Source organism: Rana temporaria, chromosome 2, assembly GCF_905171775.1.
Source record: "Rana temporaria chromosome 2, aRanTem1.1, whole genome shotgun sequence".
NCBI lineage: Eukaryota > Metazoa > Chordata > Amphibia > Anura > Ranidae > Rana > Rana temporaria.
In genome coordinates, this window is record NC_053490.1 from 129908756 (window position 1) to 129922353 (window position 13598).

The 13598-nt window shown below is 48.8% G+C and overlaps 1 protein-coding gene across 3 annotated transcripts in view; it reads left to right on the top strand.

Annotated features, from left to right (window-relative positions):
- BAZ2A (bromodomain adjacent to zinc finger domain 2A) overlaps positions 1–13598 on the top strand; it is a 168272-nt gene that overhangs the window by 46167 nt on the left and 108507 nt on the right. Inside the window, exon 1 of one of the 3 annotated variants that reach the window (XM_040341033.1) lies at positions 7184–7332. The exons of 1 other annotated variant lie outside the window; for it this stretch is intronic. The gene's annotated coding sequence lies outside the window, so the exon portion shown is untranslated. Of the gene's footprint in view, positions 1–7183; positions 7333–7376; positions 7649–13598 lie in introns of those variants that run through there. One more of the 3 variants, XM_040341032.1, reaches the window with a different exon arrangement.

The following is a 13598-nucleotide window of genomic DNA, read 5'->3' on the forward strand; positions in this document are numbered from 1 at the left end:
ATGCATTGATGTGAACATGTTCCATAGGAACCCATGTTAAAAAAATTCCCTGCATTTCTGCAAAATGCATCAAAAAACACATTAGTGTGAATAGAGCCTAAGAGAGGGCTCCTAATCTAAACTCATTACCTGTAAGAAGACACCTGGGATCCAGAAATCTTGCTGATTGATAGGGGTTTAAATACTTATTTCACTCATTAAAATGCAAACCAAACATATATTTTTTTAGGGCTGCGGAAATTAACGATTAATTCCTCGATTAATCGATAATTTCTTTGATCGATCAAAATAATTTTGATCGAGTATGAGATCCGCGGATTGAGCTCCGCGGTCTCGCCCATAGGAAAGCCCGCGGCTTCGGCCTAGCTCCGGAGCCGCGCCCATCTTGGTACACCCAGCGGCGGCCTATTAGCGGCGCGCTGACGTCATCGTCTGCTGCCTGTGAGTGTGCTTTCTATTCTGGGAGATGTGGACATTACGGGGGAGATGTGGACATTACGGGGGAGATGTGGACATTACGGGGGAGATGTGGACATTACTGGGGAGATGTGGACATTACGGGGGAGATGTGGACATTAGGCCCCTTTCACACGGGGCGGATCAGTAATGATCTGCCTCCGTATGCTCCGTATGCTCAGCGGGGATCGCTACGTTGATCCCCGCTGAGACGGCGGATAACAGGGCGGTCACTGCACACTGTGCAGGGACCGCCCTGTCTTCTCTCCGCTCTCCCCTATTCCGTCTACAGAATTGGATAATTGCAGAGGCGTACGAGATCGGGTGTCAGCGGATGTTCAGGTGATACTCGAAAAATTTGAATATCGTGCAAAAGTTCATTTATTTCACTAATGCAACTTAGAAGGTGAAACTAATATATGAGATAGACTCATTACATGCAAAGCAAGATAGTTCAAGCCGTGATTTGTCATAATTGTGATGATTATGGCTTACAGCTCATGAAAACCGCAAAACCACAATCTTGAATATTGTGAAAAGGTGCAATATTCTAGGCTCAAAGGGCCAAATCCTCAGCCAGGCGGCGTAACTTAACTTTCTGCAGTTAAGTTACACTGACTTAAAGTTTTTACCTAAGTGCCTGATCCTCAAAGCACTTACGTAAAAATTTCAAGTCGTGTAAGTTAAGTGCCGCCGTCGTAAGGCGTTCCTCCTCTCCGGGGGGCGTTTACAATTTAAATGAGGCGCGCTCCCGCGCCGGCCGTACTGCGCATGCGTGTGACGTCATTTTCCCGACGTGCATCGCGCGAACATAATTGACGCCGGGCGGCTTTGTGGATTGCGACGGGACACTAAAGTTGCGACGGGTGAAAAAAAGACGCGCCGGGAAAACAAATTATAAAAAAAAATGACAGCGTCGCTCGGCATGCATTCCTGAGGGAGAACTCCATGCCAATTTTCAATGAAAAAAACGGCATGGGTTCCCCCCCCAGGAGCATACCAGGCCCTTAGGTCTGTTATGGGTTGTAAGGAGACCCCCCCCTCCGCCGAAAAATTGACGTAGGGGGTCCCCCTACAATCCATACCAGACCCGTATCCAAAGCACGCTACCCGGCCAGCCAGGAAGGGAGTGGGGACGAGCGAGCGCCCCCCCCCTCCTGAGCCGTGCCAGGCCGCATGCCCTCAACATGGGGGGGTTGGGTGCTCTGGGGCAGGGGGGCGCACTGCGGGCCCCCCCACCTCAGAGCACCCTGTCCCCATGTTGATGAGGACAGGACCTCTTCCCGACAACCCTTGCCATTGGTTGTCGGGGTCTGCGGGCGGAGGCTTATCGGAATCTGGGAGTCCCCTTTAATAAGGGGGCCCCCAGATACCGGCCCCCCACCCTAAGTGAATGGATATGGGGTACATCGTACCCCTATCCATTCACCTGTAGGCAAAAAGTAAAAGTTAATAAACACACAACACAAGGCTTTTTAAAATAGTTTATTATTCTGCTCCGGAGGCCCCCCCTGTCTTCGTTATTAGCTCTTTTACCAGGGGGGGCTTCTTCTTCCACTCTCCGGGGGTCTTCTCCGCTCTCCGGGGGTCTTCTCCGCTCTCCGGGGGTCTTCTCCGGACTCCGGGGGGCTTCTTCCATCTTCTCCCCTCTTCCGCTCTTGACTCGGCGAACCCCGGTTCTTCTGCAGCTCTCCGGTGCCTTCTTCTTCAGCGCTGGCTGCCTGCTATGTTTGTGTGTTAGCTCGATTTCTAACAGGCAGCCGGCGCGGTCTTCTGTGGCGTCATCTTCTCTTCTGTTCTTCTCCCCTCTTCCGATGTTGCCTCGTCGCCTGTTGTCGCTGTAATGATGGAAGCGCGCCTTGCATCACATTTATATAGGCATCACCGTCCCATCATGCTCCGGTAGGTACCCACGTGGTGGGTGCCTACCCACGTGCACCCACCACGTGGGTACCTGCCGGAGCATGATGGGACGGTGATGCCTATATAAATGTGATGCAAGGCGCGCTTCCATCATTACAGCGACAACAGGCGACGAGGCAACATCGGAAGAACAGAAGACCAGAAGACCCTGGCGTCACAGAAGACCGCGCCGGCTGCCTGTTTGAAATCGAGCTAACACACAAACATAGCAGGCAGCCAGCGCTGAAGAAGAAGGCACCGGAGAGCTGCAGAAGAACCGGGGTTCGCCGAGTCAAGAGCGGAAGAGGGGAGAAGATGGAAGAAGCCCCCCGGAGTCCGGAGAAGCCCCCCCCGGAGAGCGGAAGCAGAAACCCCCCCCGGAGAGCGGAGAAGACCCCCGGAGGGTGGAAGAAGAAGCCCCCCCTGGTAATTGAGCTAATAACGAAGACAGGGGGGGCGTCCGGAGCAGAATAATAAAATATTTTAAAAAGACTTGTGTTGTGTGTTTATTAACTTTTACTTTTTGCCTACAGGTGAATGGATAGGGGTACGATGTACCCCATATCCATTCACTTAGGGTGGGGGGCCGGTATCTGGGGGCCCCCTTATTAAAGGGGACTCCCAGATTCCGATAAGCCTCCGCCCGCAGACCCCGACAACCAATGGCAAGGGTTGTCGGGAAGAGGTCCTGTCCTCATCAACATGGGGACAGGGTGCTCTGAGGTGGGGGGGCCCGCAGTGCGCCCCCCTGCCCCAGAGCACCCAACCCCCCCATGTTGAGGGCATGCGGCCTGGCACGGCTCAGGAGGGGGGGGGGGGCGCTCGCTCGTCCCCACTCCCTTCCTGGCTGGCCGGGTAGCGTGCTTTGGATACGGGTCTGGTATGGATTGTAGGGGGACCCCCTACGTCAATTTTTCGGCGGAGGGGGGGTCTCCTTACAACCCATAACAGACCTAAGGGCCTGGTATGCTCCTGGGGGGGAACCCATGCCGGTTTGGAATTTACAAATTGCCGTGGAGTTCTCCCTCGGGAATGCATACCAAATGCCGTCGCTTGAATGGGCCTTTACAAGGTGTGACTAACTTTACACTTTGTAAAAGCAGCCCTAGTTTTACACCAGGCAAACTAACACTTACGGCGAAAAAACTAGGCACAAAAGCTTTGAGGATCGCCCTAAGTGCTAATTTGCATACTAACAGAGGCATTTCGACTCGAAATGCCCCCAGTGGCGGATGCGGTACTGCATCCTAAGATCCGGCAGTGTAAGTCCCTTACAGATGTCGGATCTTCTGCCTAACTTAGGAAAACTGCTTCTGAGGATCAGTTCCAAAGTTAGAACCAGAGATACGACGGCTTACGCCGGAGTATCTCTTTTGTGGATTTGCCCCAAAGTGTCCCGCTCTAAGCAGCTAATTAAGCCATAACACCTGCAAAGGGTTCTTGAGCTTTTAAATGGTCTCTCAGTCGGTTTCAGTAGGAATCACAATCATGGGAAAGACTGCTGACCTGGCAGTTGTGCAGAAAACCATCATTGCCAGCCTCCATAAGGAGGGAAAGCCTCAAAAGGTAATTGCTCCCAATTGTAATTGTTCCCAAAGTGCTGTATCAAAGCACATTAATAGAAAGCTATGTGGAAGGGGAAAGTGTGGAAGAAAAAGGTGCACAAGCAGCAGGGATGACCGCAGCCTGGAGAGGATTGTCAGGAAAAGGCCATTAGACTAAGGCTGGAGTCAGTGCAAAGAGCCACCACACACAGACGGATCCTGAAAAGGGGCTTCAAATGTCGTATTCCTCTTGTCAAGCCACTCCTGAACAACAAACAATGTCAGAAGCGTCTTACCTAGGGTGACCACGTGTCCCGGATTGCCCGGGACAGTCCCGCATTTTGCACATTCATTCTAGGACAATACAGTGTCCCGGAATGAAACCGACACAGCCGTCACCCCCGGGCCAATCTGATGCCCCAAAAAAGGCCACCACATCACCACTTTACTCGCTGACAGTACTTGTCTTGGCCGGGAATGCCTGGAGGAGCACAATCCCACCCACTGCTTGTGATTGGAGAAATCATAAATCCTGCCTCTTGTGTCCAATCACTGTGTTGCGATTCATTACAGCACAAGCTTATTTTTGGGAAGGGAGGGTGTCCCTGGATGGTAGTTTGGAAATGTGGTCACCCTAGTCTTACCTGGGCTAAAGAAAAACAGACCTGGTCTGTTGCTCAGTGGTCCCAAGTCTTCTTTTCTGATGAGAGCAAATTTTGCATCTCATTTGGAAACCAAGGAGCCGGAGTATGGAGGAAGAATGGAGAGGCACACACTGCAAGATGCTTGAAGTCCAGTGTGAAGTTTCCACAGTCTGTGGTGATTTTGGGAGCCATGTCATCTGCTGGTGTTGGTCCACTGTGCTTCATTAAAGTGGAGGTTCACCCTAAAACAATTATATAATATTACATCCAGCATACTCCCGACATGTACAGTATGCTGGTATTTTTTTTTCGCCGTACATACCGTTTTATTGTTATTTTCCCCCGGCTTTTTTCCGTAACTAGCCGATCTGCGAGTCAGCTCTATATGGCACCTGCGCAGTCAGCTCTACACGGCAGGCACAGGCGCCGTATAGAGCCGACTCGCAGGTCAGCTAGTTACGGAAAACTGGTGGTGCGCCTTATGCGCCAGGGGAAGTTTTTCACCAGACGTCAATCATCTAACCTCTGAATAGGAACTCCCAGTCCCGCGGGAATCAGAACCCGGAAGCCGGGGGAAAATAATAATAAAATGGTATGTACGGCGGAGAAAAAAAAATACTAGCATACTGTACATGTCGGAAGTATGCTGGATGTAATGTTATATAATTGTTTTAGGGTTAACCTCCGCTTTAAGTCCAGGGTCAACGCAGCCATCTACCAGGAGATTTTGGAGCACTTCATGCTTCCTTCCGCAGACAAGCTCTATGGGGATGCCGACTTCATTTTCCAGCAGGACTTGGCACCTGCCCACACTGCCCAAAGCACCAAAACCTGGTTCAATGACCGTGGGATTACTGTGCTTGATTGGCCAGCAAACTCGCCTGACCTGAACCCCATAGAGTATCTCTGGGGCATTGCCAAGGGAAAGATGAGAGACATGAGACCGAACAATGCAGAAGAGCTGAAGGCCGCTATTGAAGCTTCCTGGTCTTCCATAACACCTCAGCAGTGCCACAGGCTGATAGCTTCCATGCCACACTGCATTGAGGCAGTAATTGCTGCAAAAGGGGCCCAAACCAAATACTGAGTACATATGCATGCTTCTACTTTTCAGAGGTCCGATATTGTTCTATGTACAAGCCTTGTTTTGATTTCATGTAATATTCTAATTTTCTGAGATTGTGGATTTGGGGTTTTCATGAGCTGTAAGCCATAATCATCACAATAATGACAACTCACGGCTTGAACTATCTTGATTTGCATGTAATGAGTCTATCTCATATATTAGTTTCACCTTCTAAGTTGCATTAGTGAAATAAATGAACTTTTGCACAATTTTTCATTTTTCGAGTATCACCCGTACATGAATGTTAGGCCTCGTACACACGACCGAACATGTCTGCTGAAACTGGTCCGCAGATCAGTTTCCGCCGACATGTTCGGTCGTGTGTAGGGCCGACCGGACAATTTTCCGGCCGACCGGACAGGTTTCCAGCGGACAAATGTTTCTTAGCATGCTAAGAAACATGTCCGCTGGAACCATGTCCGTCGGACATGTCCGATGGTCAGTATGACTCATCGGACATGTGCGCTTGGCCGAAATCCCTCGCATGCGTCAAAGTGATTCGACGCATGCGTGGAAGCATTGAACTTCCGGGGTCGCGTACGTCGCCGCGTCATCGTCACCGCGTATCCTGTCCGCGGGGAATAAGACAGGAAAGATGGGACACAATTCCTCCCAATGACATCAACAATGGGGCCCAATTCCTACCAAAGACAGGAGAGATGGGACCAGGGGCGGACTGACAACTCATGGGGCCCCCGGGCAATAGGAGATTATAGGGCCCCCAGGCAATAGATTATGGGGCCACACAGTATACACACACACACAAACAGTATACACAATACACACACATAGTATACATACACACAGAATAGGTACTATAGAGGCAGGGAAGCTATAATCTTAAGATTTTTTTAAAAACACAGATTTTTACATACTGTCCTTGGTTTTACTGAGGCTGGCAATCCTGATGGGGCCCCCTAGTGGCAAGGGGCCCTCGGGCAGTGCCCGAGTGCACGAGTGGTCAGTCCGCCCCTGGATGGGACACAATTCCTCCCAATGACATTAACAATGATAAGGCCAAATTCCTCCCAATGACATCAACAATGGGGCACAATTCCTACCAAAGACACCAACGTTTTTGGGGCATAATTCCTCAGAAATGACACAAGTGATGGGTTACAATTCCTCTCGCTGACACTGAAGATGGGGCATGGCTTACTCCAACTGATGCTGGGACCTTTTTCTACTCCCGATAGCCACAGTCTGGCTCCCCTCATGAACAGTAAAGTGGCCCTTTGCTTAGAAAGTTTGGAGACCCCTGGTCTATCACATAAAATACATTTACGTGACAAAATGATAAAATACATTTACGTGACAAAATGATAAAATACATTTACGTGACAAAATGTGGGAAATGTCAAGGGGTATGAATACTTTTTCAAGGCACCGTAGGTGAAGTGCTACATAAACTGATGGCGCTATATAAGTACCCAGTGGCAGGTGGTGGTATATTTTTTTTGGGGGGGCGGCAAAATATAGCCCCTTCCTGCAGGATGAAGCACTTCATCACATTCTATGACACACACTCCTCTATGTATTCCTATGTCCCCCCCTCTCTCTTCAGTAATATCGCACGCTACCACCACAGAGAGCCTTCTGCATTACAAATGAAAACAAACCGGGCACAGAAGCGGAGTTGTGACCAACAACGACCAATCAGGTGTGATATTTGATTTTTTAGATCCTATTGAAGAGGAATTCTGATTGGTCTCCATAGGAACCCTCTGCAGCGCACCTCGTCCGTCTCCAGCAGCGGACGCCGTGTGTGGGACAGCGGGGGAGAAGTTAGGCGGCGCGGTGCTGCCTTTAGGACCCGGCGGCCTCCTCCGTACTTCCTGCCTGGCTCGTTCACTCACACGCTCGCTCAGCCTAAGAGCACCGGAGCCGCGGCCTCGTCCTACTCAGGCCAGGCCGGGGAACACCATGTGAGAACAGGCCCGCTCCGAGCCTCTCCTCTGCCCTCAGCTCCGGCCCAGGTGAGTACAGGACAGTCCGGGCGGCGGCTGTGCGGGGTCCGGCCTGAGTCAGGGGGGGTCCGGGGGTCCCTCAGCCTAGACTCTCTATCAAGTTGTGGGGGTGATGTATGGGAGAGTGGTGTACCGGAGGGGTGAGGGGAAGGATCCGGTGTGAGGAGACAGGCCCAGCCTCCCATGAAATGGCCTCCTTGTTATTAATCCGAATCACACTCATTAATTAGAGTAGAGCTGTGCTCCTCCATCCAGCCTCTTCCTGTATTGTCCCCATTCCTCCTCACCCACCATTCCTCCTCACCCACCATTCCTCCTCACCCACCACCAACATGGGAAAACTTCTACTCATCCAGCCGTGTTCAGGATGCTGGCTGTGCATTGTGTGTAAACATGGACCTGGATGGAGCAATCGCTCCCCCCCCCCCTCTCATCTTCACCATTTTATGATTGAATACTTTCTGTAATGTGGATGAATCACACCATCACACTTCATCAGCAAATGGAGCAGAGCCCCGCAACCTCCTCCATTGTTCCACAAAGCTGCACTTTTCCCTGCCCGGGGGGGGGGGGCTTTGTCCATCGCACAAACTTTCTGCTCACATTGCCAGCGATCACACTTGCCACATTCAGTGTTTTTGCGGTTTGTGTTTCTAATTTATACTTAAATTAAGCAAACCTTTTATTATATTGCGGCTTATCAATTCTTAGATGTGATGGCTGCATTTGTTTTCTTTATTACAGGTATTTCTATAGCGCTGACAATTTACGCAGCGCTTTACGTGTGTTATACGTTCACATCGGTCCCTGCGCTCAAGGAGCTTACAATCTAAGGTCCCTAAGGCTGGTCATACACTGTTCCAATCTTGGCTGGTGAACACGCGTGCACACACTTCGAAAGCACACCTTAGGGACACATTTAACCCTTTGATCGCTCCCAATGTTAAAGTGGAGGTTCACCCTATAAAAAATTTCTAACACTACATCCAGCCCAGTTCTGCATATAAAATGACACTGACCTTTTTTTGTTTTTGCCGTAGATAGCGTTTAGCCTTAGAATTCACCGCGGCTTCCGGGTAGGGAATCCCGCGGGAGTGGGCGTTCCTATTGACATGCCAGTTGATTGACATGCTAAACGACAGCGCGCCACGACTTCCCGAAAGAAGGTCGGCTCTATTCGGCGCCGGTGCGCAGGCGCCGAATAGAGCCGAGCCGACCCGAGCTTCCTTCGGGAAGTCGTGACGCGCTGTGTGCGCCGTCGTTTAGCATGTCAATCAATTGGCATGTCAATAGGAACGCCCACTCCCGCGGGACTCCCTACCCGGAAGCCGCGGTGAATTCTAAGGCTAAACGCCATCTACGGCAAAAAAAAGGTCAGTGTCATTTTATATGCAGAACTGGGCTGGATGTAGTGTTAGAAATTTTTTATAGGGTGAACCTCCCCTTTAACTTCTTCCCTGCCAGTGTTTAGTACAGTGACAGTGCACGTTTTTTTTTTTTTTTTTTTTAGCACTGATCACTATATTGGTGTTACTGGTCCCCCCCCAAAAAGTGTCACTTACTGTCTGATTTGTCTGCCGCCATTTCGCAGTCCCGCTATTAGTCGCAGATCGCCACCATTACTAGTAAAAAATAAAAAAATCTCATAGTTTTGTAGACGCTGTAACTTTTTTGATCAATTAACTTGGGCACAACCGGCCTGCTGGATTCTCTTGCGATTATCGCTAGTGACTCCTATTGCCACTAGCAATTATGACTGTCTTCTCCCGGTGGGGGTAGCTTCCCCTGTCTGGAGAAGGCGATCGCTGATTTTCCTCTCATCACTGTTTGTGTTGATTGGGGGGGGGGGGGGGGGAATCCTGTGAATTTCTTTGCTGTGACCGGAAACAAAGGATGTTTCTGGACAGCGGCACTCGGAACAATTGTTGCCTTTATTGAAATAGGAACAGCACTACAAGTCACAGCAAGCAAAGGAAAAACCTTAAACTGACGCGTTTCGCACACTGTATCTAGTGCTTAGTCATAGGTTCAGTGCGAAATGCGTAGTTTTCCAGGTTTTTGTTTTGCTTGCTGTGACTTGTAGTGCTGTTCCTATTTCAATAAAGCAACCATTGTTCAGAGTGCGGCTGTCCAGAAACATCCTTTGTTCCTGTCTTGCTGAATGCATTGCCTGCACCTGTGATGCCTGCTACGGTTGATTTTTCATTAAGGTTTCCTCCTGGAGCAGCCATTCTCCAATTTCTTTGCTTTCCTGCAACCACAGATTGAAGTTATCTGCACCGTGTATGGCCTGCCTTACTCGCATACATACATGGGCTAAACTAGACAGGCATCAATTAAGAAAAGTATAGGTTTATTTAAAAACAAATAAAAAATGTATACTTGCCTAGGTCAGTGTTTCTCAACTCGCGCCCCAACAGGTCATGTTTTCATGCTTTCCATTATTTTGCACAGGTGATTTGATCAGTTTCACCACCTTAGTAATTACCACAGCTGTTTCATCTGAGGAAAATCCTGAAAACATGACCTGTTGGGGCGCCTTGAGAACTGGAGTTGAGAAACGCTGGCCTAGGTGGATGCTGCATCTGTCCCCGCTGGTTCTAAGACTGAGAACTGAGCGACCAAATTCTGCTGATCGCTCAGTTCTCTACTTTGCTCTGAGCAAAGGGCCATGACTGTCGGTCACCCCTCTCTGCTTTGCCCTTCCAGCACTCACTGGAGCAGCTGGCTAAGTCTCCCAGCAGCTCGCTTGAGAGGTTGAGCCAGTTGCTAGTCCAGGCATCTGTGTAAAGTCAGGATCGATCCAGAGCCCAAACCGGTTATGTCAGCCGGAAGTTGGCTGAGATGGGGTTACAGGAGTGCAGAACGAACTGCCCTACTGTTATCTATAGGAGAAGTAGGGCCGAGAAAGCTTAAGCCATACTTCAACCCCTTCCTGGCAACTTCCTTACAGCTTTTTAAGAGTTCTAAAAGCCGAGAGGCGGAGGGGGGCATTTGGGTAACGTGATTGCTGTGATTGGCTGTCACAACGGTCATATGATCGCAAAGCTCTTGATCACAAGTATGCACCGGGAGCTTACTGATCCTCTTCCAGCTACTGTGCAGGGAGCGCGCTCTCAGCAAAGTTGTTTACACAGGGCTGTGTATATGCGGCCGGTTGGCATTAAGGCCCACCAGCCACATGTGTGTACTGTTGTGTAATGGGGTTAACCTATCAGTATGTCTTTTTGAGTGTGAGAGGAAACCGGTGTACCCAGAGGAAACCCGCACAGGGAGAACATGCAAACCCCATGAAGGTAGTGCCTTTTTTCCATGATTTTACCTGGTTATCCAACCAATAAAGTTGGCTATTGATGGATTGAAACTGGCCAATCGGCTGCAGCACTAATCTGTGTAATCTAACAGCAGATGTGTCCCTGCAGTTAAAATACAATAGCCACCTTGGTGGCGTGGCGTGGAAAATTGGGCCATGCATGGTCAGCTTGATGATGAACGATACTCATCTTGGCCATAGTGATGCTACATCCTGGAGCTCCCTGCCCACCACTGAAATCTTTGTTACCCAGAAGCCGGACACCCAAAGATGTCAGTGACCGGCTTCTGGGTATCAAATGCCGAATACTTTCATTGGCTGGACGAAGTTTTCAACATTGCTGAGTTCCTACAGTGAGCTGTGCGTGCGCAACTCGCTGCACTGGGGCGAGTAGGTAGGTAATTTTAATGCAGGAGTGACAAAGCATGTCTCTTCTGCATTAAAAATCTTGCATGTTCACCCATTTTTATTTAGTACCTAAAGTTCCACTTTAACCACTTGCCAACGCCCCTCATACATGTACTAAGGGGTGGCGGCTCCTACAGGCAGAATCGCGTACCTGTATGTCTTTTAAACTTTCGGGTTTGCACGTGCGCTACCAGCTCCCAATGTGATTGGACATATCGGGAGCAAAAAAAAAATCCCATAGTCTGTAGACGCTATAACTTTTGTGAAAACCAATCAATATACGCTTATTGGGATTTTTTGCCAAAAACGTGTTGCAGAATACACATTGGTTTATGAAGATTTTTTTTATTATTATTATTATTATTGGGTATTTTGTATAGCATAAAGTAGTAAATATTGAATTTTTTTTTTTTTTTTTTTTTCAAATTTGGCGCTTTTTTTTGTTTTGTTTATAACACACAAAAATAAAAACCGCATAGGTGAACAAATACCACAAAAAGAAAGCTTGTCAAGTCAAATTAACGCAGTGCTGTATCACAAAATATGGCCTGTTCATGAAGGGGGGTAAATCTTTCGAAAGCTGAAGTGGTTAAAGTATAACTAAAGGCAAATACTTTTTGTTTTTATTTGATAGAGCGAAGAGGAATTGGAACACTTGCCAGTTTTTTTATTTTTTTGCTGTCTGTGCCCTCCGTTGGAGAGATTCACACCCTCTATTCATCTTGTTTATCATTGAAAGAAACAAAATATATAACCTTAAAGCGGGGGTTCACCCTAAAAACGATTTTCTAACATGACATCCAGCTCACTCTCTACATTCACAGTATGCCGTTTGTTTTTTTTGTTTTTGCTGTACATACCTCGTACAGCTATTTTCTTCCCTGGCTTCCGGGTCGGGACTCCCGTGGGAGTGGGCGTTCCTATCCAGCAGGTGATTGACGTAATGACAAAAACTACCTCACCCCGTCTCATAAGGAGCGTCACGATTTGCCGAAAGAAGCCGAATGGCGAGTCGGGGCTATACGGCGCCTGCGCACCGACGTTCGGCAAATCATGACGCTCCTTATGTGACGGGGGGAGGTCGTTTTTGTCATCACGTCAATCACCTGCTGGATAGGAACGCCCACTCCCGCGGGAGTCCCGACCTGGAAGCCGGGGAAGAAAATAGCTGTACGAGGGATGTACAGCAAAAAAACAAACGGCATACTGTGAATGTAGAGAGTGAGCTGGATGTCATGTTAGAAAATCGTTTTTAGGGTGAACTCCCGCTTTAAGCGATTTCCTCACTCACAGTAAGTGAAAGGGAAATCTCCCCACAGGGACACAGATGGCGAAAATAAAAACTTGGGTTATAACCCTTACTACTCTGTTCAAAAAAGGGAGGGGTGGGTGGGGGGAACGTCTTTGTTTTTTCTATATTGACCACTTAAAGCGGGAGTTCACCCATTTAAAAAAAAAAAAAAAATCTCCCCTTAGCTTCCTGCTCGTTCGGTCTAGGGTAATCGGCTATTTATATTAAAATATGTGCAGTACTTACCCGTTTTCGAGCTGCATCTTCTTCCGTCGCTTCCGGGTATGGGTCTTCGGGAGCGGGCGTTCCTTCTTGATTGACATTCTTCCGAGAGGCTTCCGACGGTCGCATCCATCGCGTCACTCGTAGCCGAAAGAAGCCGAACGTCGGTGCGGCTCTATACTGCGCCTGCGCACCGACGTTCGGCTTCTTTCGGAAAATCGTGACGCGATGGATGCGACCGTCGGAAGCCTCTCGGAAACCTGTCAATCAAGAAGGAACGCCCATTCCCGAAGCCCATACCCGGAAGCGACGGAGAGGATGCGTCTCGTAAACGGGTAAGTACTGCACATATTTTAAAATAAATAGCCGATTCCCCTAGTAATAACGAGCAGGAATCTAAGGGGGAAAAGTGCCCTCTAAGGGTGAACCCCCGCTTTAAGCCTCGGACCATTTTGGTGGTTAAAGACCAGGCCACTTTTTGCGATTCGGCACTGCGTCGCTTTAACTGAGAATTGCGCGGTCGTGCAAAATGGCTCCCAAACAAAATTGACGTCTTTTTTTTTTTCACAAATAGAGCTTTCTTTTGGTGGTATTTGATCACCTCTGCGATTTTATTTTTTTGCGCTATAAACAAAAAAAGAGCGACCATTCTGAAAAATATGCAATATTTTTTGCTATAATAAATATCCCCCAAAAATCTAAAAAGAAAAATCCGCAGTTTTGGC